Source organism: Azolla caroliniana, unplaced genomic scaffold (assembly GCF_043228905.1).
Source record: "Azolla caroliniana isolate FFs.n. ecotype wild unplaced genomic scaffold, voAzoCaro1.0.p SCAF_6, whole genome shotgun sequence".
Classification (NCBI taxonomy): Eukaryota; Viridiplantae; Streptophyta; class Polypodiopsida; order Salviniales; family Salviniaceae; genus Azolla; species Azolla caroliniana.
The window spans coordinates 3835031-3849814 of NW_028230441.1; positions in this window are offsets into that span (position 1 = coordinate 3835031).

The following is a 14784-nucleotide window of genomic DNA, read 5'->3' on the forward strand; positions in this document are numbered from 1 at the left end:
GATATCGGGTGAGCCAACCGGCTGCACTCCAACAAGGCTCGTAGTCAACTCCGAACCGAGCTTCGTCAACCGAAACCCAATTTGATGGCATCAACATCCGGCTCGTCAGAAATGAGTCTACGAAAGTTCGATGGTTCGAACTTTAACTTCTGGAAGGAGCAAATGCAGGACTATCTCATAGTCAAGGGGCAAATCGATCCCATCGAAAATGAAGAACCTCCAGAAGGATACAAACCAATTGAGTGGCAGAAGCTGGACAGAATCGTCCGCGCCACGATTCGGATGCACCTATCGGAATCGGTATACTTTACGGTGCAATCGTGTACGACAACATTTGAACTGTGGAAAACACTGTCGGACACTTACGAAAAGAAGGTCGCCGCAACAAAGATGTTTCTGATCCGGCGACTCTACAACTTGCGGATGAAAGAATCCGATTCGGTTCAAGCACACCTCAATGAGTACGAAAGCATAAGCTCCCAAATCTCGTCACAAGGGACGGCAATCGAGGATGAACTCAGAGCAATGATACTCATGAGTAGCCTTCCCTCATCATGGGAAACTTTCTTCACAACCGTGTGCAACGCGTCAACCACGGCTGTTAAATACTCCGAAGTCACGAGCGCAATCCTGACCGAAGCAGCTCGGAGAAAGTCTTTCGCCAAAGACTCAACAGACGACGCTTACGTAGTACAAGGTTCGACAGACCGATCGAACATACGAGGAAGAGATTACTCACGGCCGCCGAACAATCAGCGAAGACGGAGCCAGTCACGGGATAACCGAATCTGCAACTACTGCAAGAAACCCGGACACATCAAAGCCGACTGCCGCGCACTCAAGAACAAGAACAACAAGAAGAGTGGCCGGCATGAGGAGATCAATTACGTCAGCTTCTCAGCTGATGTACTACCGGACGACCCGAATATACTATCAATCGAAAATCCAGTCGGATCAGAAGTTCTGCTCACGATTGAAGAATCGAGCACGTGGCTCTTGGATTCGGGCGCGTCATTTCACGTGACTCCTCATCGATCCCAATTTCGGCAATATACGATCCGTCACTCCGACTCAGTTCGAGTCGGCAACTCACAACACTGTGACATCATCGGAATCGGCACAATAGAGCTCAACCTTGCAGGTGGCTCTACACTTGTACTCCACAATGTCCGACATGTACCCGAGCTCTCAAGGCCATTGATCTCAGTCGGACAACTAGATGAAGACGGCATTCGTGCCGGCTTTTCTTCGGGAGGGTGGACACTCCACAGGGGGAACCTCCTGCTTGCTAGAGGACCCAAGATACACTCACTGTATCCGTTACATGTTACGCTCAGAGAGAGTAACCTGTTTTTGGTGGATATTCCTGTGTCATCACTATGGCACAGAAGATTAGGACACCTCAGCAAGGCCGGCATCACGCATCTATCTAGAGCCGGATACATCCCAAAACTCTCCTTCTCCGACCATCAATTCTGCGAGCATTGCTAGTATGGCAAACAAGCAGCCGCATCACACCCGACATCAGCACCAAGAGAAACGAGACCTCTTGATTTAGTCCATTCGGACGTCTGTGGCCCAATGCCGCATCAGTCTCTAGGCGGTGCCTCTTACTTCGTCAGTTTTATTGACGATTCGACTCGAAAGGTGTGGGCTTATCCAATTCGCACCAAAGATCGTGTCTTCTCGATCTTCACCGATTGGCTCGCTATGGTGGAAAATCAAACCGACCGAAAGCTGAAATGCTTTCGAACCGACAACGGGGGAGAGTTTAAATCCGAAGAATTCGTCAAATTCTGCCAACAACGCGGCATCCGACGTGAACTTACGGCACCACACAGTCCGGAGCAAAACGGGATTGCAGAACGAATGAATCGGACAATCCAAGAACGGACAGTTTCCATGCTCCAACACTCCGGACTGTCGGATGGCTTCTGGGCAGAGGCTCTACTCACGGCAGTACACATAATCAATATGTCACCAAGTAGACCTCTAGGACTTCAAATTCCTTAGGAACTATGGATCGGCAGTAAGCCGAATTACGACAAGCTGAGGATCTTCGGATGCGAGGCGTACGCCCTCATTCTGAAAGATGATCGCCGAAAACTTGCACCTCGGTCCAGGAAATGCATTTTCCTTGGATATGGATCCGACGGCGAAATGGGATACCGACTCTGGGACCCCGAACGCAGGCAAATCGTTCGAAGTTCGGACGTTGTGTTCAACGAGTCGGCTATGAACCCATCCGTCGAAAAACCAATCGAAGTCCGAAGGGTAACATTTTCCGATGTGCCGACCCTTCAAGAAGGCCCCGCTCTCAACACACGGTCAGCTTCACGGGTAGCTGAACCTTACTCTACCGACTCGGACAACTCCGACTCGGCACAGCAGAACAACTCGCTTTCGGACCATCCGACCACGATACCCGATGCGACCAGTCCAATCATACCTCGACGATCCGAGAGACTGTCGCAACCTCCGGAGAGGTACTCTCCTGGAATTTTCTTCACCGACGCCGGCGAACCGACGTCTTACGAAGAAGCATCGACATCTGTCGATTCCGCCACCTGGCATCTGGCGATGGAGTCGGAAATGCACTCCATTCGGGCAAACAAGACTTGGGATCTGGTCGAATTACCTAGGAACCGACGTGCTCTTCCTTGCAAGTGGGTTTATCGACTAAAAGAGACGTCTGATTCGACCACCCCAAAGTACAAGGCCAGATTAGTTGCGAAGGGCTTCCGACAAGAATATGGCGTCGACTTCGACGAGATTTTTTCACCAGTGGTGAAAATGACAACCCTTCGTTTTCTGCTCGGCGTAGTGGCAGCCGACAACTTGGAGCTGATTCAGCTAGATGTCAAAACAGCCTTCCTCCATGGTGATCTCGAGGAGGAAATTTATATGGAGCAGCCAAAAGGCTTCGTGGCACCTGGCCAAGAACATCTAGTCTGCCGACTCAGGAAGAGTCTATACGGCCTCAAACAGGCACCGCGACAATGGTACAAGAAGTTCGACGACTTCATCCAATCGATCGGCTTCTCAAAAAGCGATGAGGACCATTGTCTCTTTACCAACACAGCTCAAGATGGATCACCCATCTTCCTCATCATTTACGTGGACGACATGCTAATTTCTGGACGCCACTCGGGCGAACTTGCCGATCTCGTTCGGCAACTGCGGTTGAAGTTTGCCATGAAGGACCTCGGTCCGGCACGACACATACTCGGCATGAAGATTAGTCGGCATCGCGATAAACGACATCTTTTTTTGTCTCAGACCGACTACATCGGACGTGTCTTGGAACGCTTCAACATGCAATCAGCCAAATCTGCTTCAACCCCGCTCCCCATGAATCTTCGGCTCTCTCAGCGAGACTGCCCGACATCCGGTCCGGAGGGGGAAGATATGAAGTCGGTACCGTATGCACCGGCAGTCGGCTCCCTTATGTACCTGATGGTCGCGACACGGCCTGATATCTCTCATGCCGTAGGAGTCAAATCCTGGCCGATCGCATTGGAACGCAGTCAAGCATGTGTTCAGATATCTGGCTGGCACAAAAGACCATGGCATTCTTTTCGGTCCGAACCGAACCTCAGGCGTAGTCGGTTACACCGACTCGGATTTCGCCGGCTGTATAGACAGTCGAAAATCAACAACCGGATACTTCTTCAAATTCGGCAATGGAGCAATCTCGTGGAAGTCGAAACTTCAGGAGTGCACAGCGACCTCAACAACCGAAGCAGAATATGTAGCTGCGTCCGACGCAGCAAAAGAAGCTCTGTGGCTCGGTCGGCTGGCGCACACGTTTCGACAAGTCGACCATGACTCAGCTCCAGTTGTCTACAACGACAGTCAAGGTGCTGTTGCCCTGTCGAAAAATCCGGTTCACCACAACGCCTCCAAACATATCGACGTTCGATATCACTTCGTTCGGGACTGCGTCATTTCAGGGAAAATCGGTCTAGAGAAAATATCCACAACCGACAATGTCGCAGATGGAATGACCAAGTGTCTTTCGGCAGACCGTTTTCGGTCTCTTCGGCATCAGATGGGCGTAACGACAAACCAGTCCGGTTAAAGCCGGACACAGAGCAGGATGGTTCCCGACAACCGACATCAGTTCCTTAATGATCGGCTTCAACTGTTCCGACCCGACCAGTTCGGTCTTCTGCTTTCGGACCCTGCCGACTCGAACAAAGCTGATATGTCCGAGAACCCAAGTCTATACCTGTAATCTTAGATAACCCATGTATACGCCCATTACGGGGGAGTGTCGAATACATGTGTATAATGGACGTATTCACACTATCCCGTTTTTGGTATTTATGTAATTAGCATAAAGGGTAGTTGCCCTAAGTCAGTCACTATATATAGTGACCTTGTAACCTTTTTGTAAGGTTGGCTGTTGTATTGTTGCTTTGTGAAATAAAGAGTCTTTTGTGTCTCTCTCTCTCTCTGTGCAACGACCTACATTCCATCATACACAGGGAAGAAACAGGGATCGAATGCTTCTCGATCTTCCGCATTGACGACCTTCCTCGCATACAACAAAAACCACGGGAGCCCGCTGTCGCGTTGTCGTGCCTTACGGCTCTGGATCGTTGCGTGAGTTGGGTGGGAACCGCTAGGGTTTTGGACTAGGAGGAAAGAAAATTCTAAGGCAATTAAGAATATGAAATATATTGTAAGAAAGAAAGATATGAAAAACTTGTGCATTCCACGAGTATAGTGTATTAGTGAGTACTCAAATTAAGAGAGAAAAATAGTTAGCAAACTCGTGGATCCCACGATTATATTATATTAATCAACCCTTGTAAAATAATCAACAACCTCTATACATCTTTCTCTCTTCCTTATATAGTGTTGGAAGAGTCTAAGTTTTTCACATGCAAGCATCATGCTTTTCCTATCTTTAGTTTTCATGCACACTGCATGTGCATAATTAGCTTTCTATCTCATCTTTTCTTTTAACTCGAGTGTCTATGCATGAATAACTTTTTGTACCATGCATGTCTAGAAATTTTACATGGGATAAACTTTAGTAGAACTTTAAAATTCATAATACGCTAGTATAATGATAAAGCTTAACATTATTAACATGGAGGTGCAAGGTTCGATTCTTGCCCTATGCATGTAATATATAATTTAAAGCTTTCTTCTATTTACAAATATGTCTCTTCATCTGGTAAGAGACTCTCGTTGGCCTTCTTCATCCGGCTCTTGCCGGTTCTGCTTCATCCAGTTCTCATCGGTTTTCTTTATCCGGTTCTTACCGGATCCTTCTTACCGGTCCTCTTCGTTTGTTTCTCACCGACTCTCACCGGACTTCTTCATTCGGCTCTTGCCGGGTCTCCTTACCAGTTCCTCCTTCCGGTTCTCACCGAGTACTCCATGTCCTATCCGGAGAGACCAAAAATGTAATTTTTCACGTAGTGTGCGAATTACACTATGACAGCGTTGATACGTGCGTGCGTAGAGAACGAGGTGGGACCACGGGGGCCTCAGACAGAGGAATAACCAAATGAGGGGAAGGGAAGGAACCTAACGATGTAATTCACACACGCACAGACCCACAAAATCACAGGAATTGCAACTAACTACAGAACGCGAGATGAAGACAGAACGAATGTTTATGTATATATAAATCAAGGAGTTACAATCGGCGAGCCGACAAGTGATGGGCCCCGACGCCTGCACACACACACACACACACACACACACACACACACACACACACACAACGCGAGATGGAGACCCTGTTGGAAGCACTCGGGCGTCCCGTGGAGTAGAGTCAGCCTCCTGAAACCTGCACAGAACGATTATGGAGACGATAGAGGAGAGGAGAAGCGCTCGGTTCCAGTCCGGCAGCACTTCGTCCTCCACAAAAACGCGATCCCCTTTTTCTTCTCACTTCTCCCTCTCTTTTACAGCCCAAGGAGGAAGGTCGTTACCACCTGTTACATCATGTTCATTCCCTGTCCTTTTGGACAGGGATACAACTCGATTTCCTCCCTACCGAAAGCGTACTACCTAGGATTTCGCCTCAGGCGACTTGTACCTACCTACGTACTATACAACAAAACTTGTGCCCACGTGTAAGGGCCGGTTTACGCACGTTATACCCGGTTTCTGCCCAGGGACGGTTTTCTCCACGACATCCGCCCCCACCTAACCGCGCATTCATCGGTATGCGCCAAAATTAGATTCTTGCCGGAGAGGACCGGCCCACGCTTATCCTTCGTCTTCCGGATCGGCATCCGGTCCGAGTCGGTCATTGTCACTATCCAGGTCGTCCGGGTCCGGTTCCGCCTCGTGCCGCTTTTTGAATGCTTTGATCCTTTTGCTCGCCACCGGTACCGCCATCCTTGTCCCGTCGATCTCCGCAAGATGGTACGTGCCATTGTCGTTCGCTCTCGTCACCGTGTAGGGCCCGAACCATCTCCTTGCGAATTTGCGGGTCGCCTTGTGCTGGTTGTCGAGGCTGTTGTCATAAACCAGCACCCAGTCGCCTTCCTCAATCTTCTTCGGTCGTAGCCGGTGCGTTCGGTCAAACCGGGTTTTGTTCCGTTCCCTTGCCGAGCGTAGCTTCTCCTTCGCCCGTTCCACGTCCTTCGGCCTCCGCTCAAGTTGCCGGATCCGCGCCGCCAACAACTCGTCTCGACTCATTTCGTCCTTCCGGCCCACCGTAGCCCACGAAGAAATCCTGCCCGTACATTAGTTCCACCGGCATGAACCCTGTTACCGAACTGTGCGTAGTCCGGTCCGCCCACAACGCATAGGGTAAGAGCCGTGACCAGTTCCCAACTTGGCCTCCATACGCTCGTACTAACGCTTTGACGATCGGCCCGTGTCCGCGTTCCACCTTCCCGTTAGCCTCCGGATTGTACGCTGTGGTGAGCGAGAGTTTAATCCCTAGCTGGTCAAACAACTCTTCCGCCTCTTGCGCGTCCAATTCCCCTTGGTCGGCCACGATCTTACCGACGCACCCGTACCGGCATACCACATCTTCGATTAGAAACCGGCACACGGCCGCAGTCATTTTATTCTACAACGCTCGGCCTTCCACCTGGTTCATCAGGTCCTCCCGAGCTAGCACCAAATATCGCATCTGCCCTACCCCCATCGGCATCTTCACCAGATCCACCATCCACTTGAAGTGGATGGTCGGAGGGTAGGTTAGTTGAAGCTCGTCTCGATGTCGAACTATGGAGTACATCTGACAGCTTTCGCAAGTTGTTACGAACCGATGCACGTCCTGGTATAGTCCCGGCCACCAGTACTTCCCGTTCAACTTCTCGAATGTGGCCCATGTCCCGCGGTGTCCGGCCCAAGGACTCTCGTGGTACTCCATAAGCAGCGCTTTCTGCTCGTTCTCCCTCGCCACTACGTGGAGTGGGGTGCCGTTTCGCTTCTTCGGGTGCTTCCATATGCGCCCTTCCCGTAGGAAGAACCGGTACGCAATCTTCCGCACCCAGAAGGCCTCTTCTCTCGTCCACGCCACGTCTGGCGACATCGTCTGTAGGAACCTCCCGATTCAGAGCCACTCGCCGTCGTATTCGCTCTCGTCGAACTTGTTTAGCGCCGGAGTGCTCCCCTTTCTTGTTGTTACGTTGGCTGACCCGAAGAAGTCCTCGTCGACTTCTTCATTATCCGAAACCATGTTGTCCTCGTTGCTGAACCACGCCCTTGAAAGCATATCAGCAATGACATTATCTTTTCCGGAGATGTGCCGTATCTCCGGGTTCAGGGACTTGATGTATGCGATCCACCTGAGCATCGCCAGGTCTGGAGTCGCGCATCCGGAGAACATACCCAGAATTGGTAGGCAGTCTGTCTCGATGATCACTTCCGTCCCGATCAGATAGTCCTTGTCGGCCTTGACTATCGAATCGACACCCCATAGCTCGCGCTTAACTTGGGCGTATCCTCGCCACGAACCGGATCGGGAACCATACGCCGTCCTTGTTCTCCTGACTGATCACCCACCCAATCCCGGTCGGGCTCGTGTCCACCGTCACATAGATGGGGACTTCCTTGCTGTAAACCGCTTTCCGGAGAGCCGGTGCCGCAGCAAGCGCCTCCTTCAGTCTCCAGACCGACTCCGTGTGCTCCGTCCTCCACTAGAACCTACGCCCTTTCTTCAATAACCTGTAGAGCGGTTCCGCGACATGTGCGTAGTGCGGAATCCAGATGTGGTAGAATGCGCACGCACCCAAGAATCGGTGGACCTCCGTAACCGACCCGCAATCGTCCTTCATCACGGAGATGGCTTCTACCTTTGTCGGGGACGGTTTCCGGCCATAGGGTCTGCACAGGTGTCCGACTACCAGGATCTCCGTTTGCCCAAACGCTGATTTCTCTCCGAAGAAGGTGAGCCGCGCGCTGTCAAGCCTTTGCAACACCTTATCGCAGACGTTGATGTGGTTCACGACGAACCTCCGACATCCGTCCGGCCCGACCGTTTCGTCTGCGTCCCCCACCGGACACCCTTTTATCGGTACGTTGTCTAGGAACGGCATAGTGATGTCCGGGATGTAATCCCTCAGCACCTTGTTCATTGCGTTCAGCATGTGCGCCAGCGAATTCGTTCCTCCTTGCGGTAGGGTACACATCCGCACCAAGCCGAGAGGAGTCCGCATTGTCGTGATGTCCCTGCTCTCTATGGCCAGTTGGAACTGGTTGTACCCCGAGTATAAGTCACTGACCGAATAGATTGACTTTCCGGCGAAGGCCTCCGCGAACTCGTCTATGGTCGGCCCGATCACTGCGTTACGGATGGTCACCTTATTGACCGGTTGTAGGTCTTGTATGAAACGCAATGTGCCGTTCTTCTTTGGCACTGTGAACCACCGATTCGAGTATGGGGCATTCGACGGTTCGAGGAAGCCCATATCCACCTTCTGCTTCAGTAGCTCCATCAACATCAGGATGTGAGCTCTGGCTACCAGAATTGGTTTGAGACTCCACGGCACATGCAGTACCGTGAAGATCTCCATTGGTTCCACAATCTTCGCGTCTACGCACCCGATCTCCTCCAGTGAGAATGTGAAAGCCTTCCCGTGCCTCCCGAGCATTCTTCGAAACCGGTCCTCTTCCGCCGGTAGTAGAAAACTATCCCCACCGATCTTGAGCCCTTGTAGCGTTATGTCGGTGAACGTGTGTCCTATGCTAGCCGGATCTCGTAAACTTGGGTCCGACGCGACCCCCTTTATCCGTAACTCGCTGCCCTCTGGCAAGGGTGCCGCGACTGGCCTCACCTTCCGGTCCACAGTCTTGTACTTCGCATCCACTCGGGCCGTCCGATCCGACTCGAGTCCACTACCGAAGTCGGCGATGACTTCGTACAACTTTTCCGAACATACCGGAATCGTCCGGTCCTCATTAAGGCCTTCTCCGAACACCTCCCGTAACTTCCCCAAGGTGTCATAGAAAAAGACTGCCTCCACGGCTCCGTTGATTTCCTCTTCAGGGCCGAGGACTCTACATGCCCGAAGTCGCTCCTCCACCCGCTACTTTTCCCGGCCAACTACGCCGGCTATCATAAAAACCACTGCTATCGGAGAACCAAAATTTTCTACCTATGGTACATGTGTTTTTGCCTATAGTACATCTGTGGGGTTTTTCCGGGGTGTTCGGACTATCGCAGCCCCACGACTTGATAGCCCTATCCGGGGTGTCGTCGCCGAGGGTCTCGCGGTTTTGCTCGTGGTTGGGTCGCACTGTCATGAATTGGACGGAATGCCAACCGTCTTGGCTCTTGACGTGCGCGTACACCGAACCGTTGTCCATCACTTTAGTCTCCATGCATGCTGCCGTAATGTACGGTTCGCCGCGAATTACCAGGTGCGAGGAAGTCTCCTGCACAAAGAAATGATGATCTATCTCGACGTCACCGATTTTCATGCGTACGTTCGGGCACGCACCATGCAACTCCTCTGTAGCGCGCGTCGCCACGCGTATCTTCCACCCGTGCTTTGTGTTGATCGACCATTTCCCCTTTTTATAGAAGTCCATGGACGTCAGGTTGATCTCCGAACCGTGGTCTACCAATGCCACCACCGGCTCCTGGACGTCGCCGATCCGAACAGGGGTTTCCATAGTTGCCCTAGCCCAATGCGGCTTCGTGTTGTGGCTTTCTGCCAACTCGTTCTCTAGGGCCATGTCTTCGAAGTGTGCCGTCCACACTTCAACCGGCCTCTCCAGTTTCGGCTCCGCCGAGAGCCTCTTCCACTTCACCAAGTCCACGATGGAGTCGTGGAACTCCTTCTTGGTGATTCCCAACACCTCTCGTAAGGAAAACTCGACCTTGTTGTCGAGAATTCTCTCTTCCAGGACCTTCTACAGGTCTGTTGTTCGTTCTATTTCGGTGCTCAGCCGGAAATCAGCCTGCTTCTTCTTCTCCGGTGCGCTGGTGTTGGCAGCCTCATTCGGCTTCGGTCCGAACCGGATCTCGTACCGTTGAGAGGGGCCGCCCCCTTTGGCCTTTCTCGCGTGCTTGTCTTCTACTAGAACCTCGTAGTTCTGCCATGCGGCTTCTACCGGGTCGTCCCATCTGGTAACCTCTCGGATCCGTTGTTTCGCACGGTGTCGCGTTGCTACTCGCGTGCGTGGAGAAGGGCGGGACCATGGGGGTCTTGGACTAACGAGTAGAGGAGAAGGAATCGGACACGGAATGGAAGCTTTGCTCGAGAAGAAGAAGAATGAACAAGAGATTAGATCGAACAAGAGGAAGATGGAGACAAGATAAACAACAAGATGTATTAAAACGAAATGAACGATTACAAAATGGTGGCCGCATAGGCCGCACCAAACGACTACTCGAAACCCTAACCGACGAAGACGAAGATAAAGATAAAGAATCACTAACCCTAACCCTAACGCTCGACCTATGTGGTATACCTCGCACACTCAAAATAGGCAACCCTCACAATGGTGCCTTCCCTCTCCTTTTATAGCACAAGGAGGGAAGACCGTTTACAAAAACGAGACTAAAATATCCCCTTTCATTCAAAGGGGATATTTGCCTTGATTTGGGGAGGGTGAGATTGATGGCCCCTTAACTCCCACCTCCTCAGAAACAACTAGGTACCTATGTACTGCATAGTACCTCTCTCTCTCTCTCGCGTGGATGTGCGCACAAGACCACATTGCCTTTATACCTTAGGGATCTTATGGGGCATTTCTAGCACCATACCCTTTTCCCCTATTATTATTACAAATACATTATGTACGTGTGCAACGTTGCACATCGCTCTTTGGCTCTCGTTCCTCGGGTTTCCGCTCGTGGACGAAAATCTTCACGACAACGGTCTGCCTCTTCCTTCTTCAGTCGTAGTCCATAGAGACCCTCTAGCACCAACGGCCAAAATTCGGAGTCCTCCGCTTTCCGGGCCTCATCGCCCCCGACCCGGATTCCCGCCGATGCCGAGTAGTTAATGGCCTCTGTGTGTCGTGCCGCAGCCTCTTCCATCAACCGCTTCATTCTGCCGCGACCCGTATTCAACTCTAGGGCTTTCCGGGTCTCGTTCGCATGCACCTGCCCATTCTAGAGGTACACCACGTTGGTCCTGAGTGCCTCGGCAAAATCCGCCCATTCTTTCCGGATGTGGCCGACCGTGTCGCACCACATGCACCACTGCCCCGTCGGCGGCCTTCGGTCACGAGACTGTTCGCCGCTGTCCCTCCGGGCCTGTGCGATTTGGAGATCTTGCACCATCTGCAACAGCTCTTCTAGAGCCGCGCCTCTAGAGGGACCTTTGACCACTCTGCTCGGGGCTGAGCCCATCTCAAGCTAACTTCGAGTTTCTTCCTTCCTAGCCAGTACCGATACCGGCTCCTCGAGCTCCCTCGTCGGGACCGGCCTTGCCGACGACAAGCCCTCATCATTCCACTCGCGCCGCTTATCGAAACGACCGGAAACCCTCCTTACCATGGCCCAGTCTGCCGTGATCCCTTCATCCGTTTCCAACAGGAGACCCACCTTCTCCCGGTCCATGGCGTACACCGACTTGATGAATAGTAGTACCCGGCTTGTGTCGAGCATGGTCCGGTCCTGCGTCGACAGCCGTGCGAACTGTTTTTCGAACTCCTGGAGGAGCGCCGACGTGTTCCTCCCCTTCCCAGGGCTCTCTAGCCACACCATGAAATCTCGCTTGGACAGCCGAAGCGAGTCATCGAACCCATACATCTCGAGGAGCCGCAACTCGGACTCCTCCCAAGTCCGGCATCCGGCTAGCACCTCGAGCACCTCTACGTGGATGCTCGACATCACCACCCGAGGGAATCTGGACAACCGCCTGTCCACCAAGATATCCCTCATGATCATTTCGGCCCGGTAGGCCTCCAAGTAGCTCGTAGCATTATTCCCACCGAATCGACCTATGGTGCTGACGATCGACTCAATGGCCTTGTCGAGAGCACTCGTTCCCTCGCAAGCGCTCACTAGCCAGTCGACGACTACGGCCATAGCCTCAGCAAGCTCGGATCCCCTCATCCTTCACTCCTTTGCCGCCTCTTCACGTCGGGTTCACCAAATATGTCGCGTTGATATGCGTGTGCGTAGAGAACGAGGCGGGACCACGGGGGCCTTGGACCGAGGAATAACCGAATGAGGGGAAGGGATGGAAACTAACGATGTAATTCACACGCACACAGACCCACAAAATCACAGGAATTGCAACTAACTACAGAACGCGAGATGGAGACAACAAATGTTTAAGTATATATAAATCAAGGTGTTACAACCGGCAAGCCGCCGAGTGATGGGTCCCAACGCCTGCACACACACACACAATGCGAGATGGAGACCCTGTCGGAAGCACTCGGGCGTCCCGTGGAGCAGAGTCAGCCTCCCAAAACCTGCACAGAACGATTATGGAGACGACAAAGGAGAGGAGAAGCGCTCGGTTCCAGTCCGGCAGCACTTCGTCCTCCACAAAAACAAAATCCCCTTTTCCTTCTCACTTCTCCCTCTCTTTTATAGCCCAAGGATGGAGGCCGTTACCACCTGCTACATCATGTTCATTCCCTATCCTTTCGGACAGGGATACGGCTCGATTTCCTCCCTACCGAATGCGTACTACCTAGGATTTCGCCTCAGGCGACTTGTACCTACCTACGTACTATACAACAAAACTTGTGCCCACATGTAAGGGCCGGTTTACGCACGTTATACCCGGTCTCTGCCCAGGGACGGTTTTCTCCACGACACCGCAGACTCCGAACTATCACAATGAAGAGAAGGCGTACAATTAGAGACTCAGAGGCAACAACCTCGAGCCCTGTTTCTTTGCACAGTGGCGGTTACAACAGAGTATCGCTCTGTATCTCTCCCTCCCTCTCTCCCTCTCTCTCTAGACAACAGTTACAGCAATATACAAAAACACAATCACACGACTACCTAAAGTGATTGCCCTAAGTCATATTTATAGTTATATGAACTTAGGGCTATTTACAAATATAGCCTCAATGGGCTTATTCAAGACATATTTACAAATCTGTCTTCTCTTCCGGTTCTCACCGGGTTCACCGATCCGGTTTTTGGATCTCTTCCGATTCCCACCGACTCTCTTTATTCATCACCGGATCCCATCCGGAGAAACCGATTTCCCAACAGTGCATGCCATGAATTTTATGATGTGATTGGTTGTATTGCGCACAACCTCATTAGTCATGCATAAGATGCATATTTCACAAGGATGAGGTATGGGATGTCTTGTAAGTCTGATTTGCATCCGGCATGCGTACAACTTGTTAGATGTCAGTACCTTGGTCAACATATCCGACCCGTTCTCCTCCATGTGGATCTTCGTCATCATGAACTCTCGATCTTCAACTCACTCCCGGATCCAGTGGTACCTGCGTTGGATGTGCTTCGTTCTAGAATGGTATGTCGCGTTCTTTGCAAGGTGGATGGCACTTTGACTGTCGCAGTAGAGCTGGTATTCCTCTTGCCAAATCTCTTGCTCTCCGATGAAGTCCTTCATCCATAAAATTTCCTTGCCGGCTTCCACGACTACCATGTACTCTGCTGACAGGAATGCACGCTCCCTTCAGCCTCACTCGGCCACAACCGAGTCTAAAATCGAAACACAAGGAAAAACGAGGAGTGGATGCACGACACAATGGAGAGAAGAGAACATAGGATGTTTACGTGGAAAAACCCAAACTAGGGAAAAAACCACGGCAACCCACAGACTGCGAACTATCGCTATATCACAAAGATTACAACAGTGAGCTCACGGAGGCAACGACCTCGTGCTCACGATCTTCGCCACAGGCGGCGGTTACAACAGAGGCAACGACCTCTTCCTCTCTCTCTCTCTCTCTCTCTCTCTCTCTCTCTCTCTCTTTGTACACTATTACGCTCTCTCTAGTCTTGCACCAACAAGAATGACAACGAACTACAACTAAGTTTGCCCTAAGTCATATTTATATTAATATGACTTTTCAGCTATTTACAAATATAGCCCCGATGGACTCTCAGAAACATATTTACAAATATGTCCCTTCATCCGGTGATCACTCCTTACCGGGCCTGCATCATCCGGCGCTTGCCGGGCACACCTCATCCGGTTCTCACCGGGTCTTCCGTAACCAGGTACTCCTCATCCGGTTCTCACCGGGTCATCCGTAGCCGGGTACTCCTCATCCGGAGTGACCTGTTTCCTAACAAACTTCCCCTTCACTCCGGCATTTACAGTCTGGGGTAAGGTGGAACGACGCTCCTGAGTCGACCACCCAGGTCATCTCATCGCCGGCAAGGTTTATCTCACTCTCCTC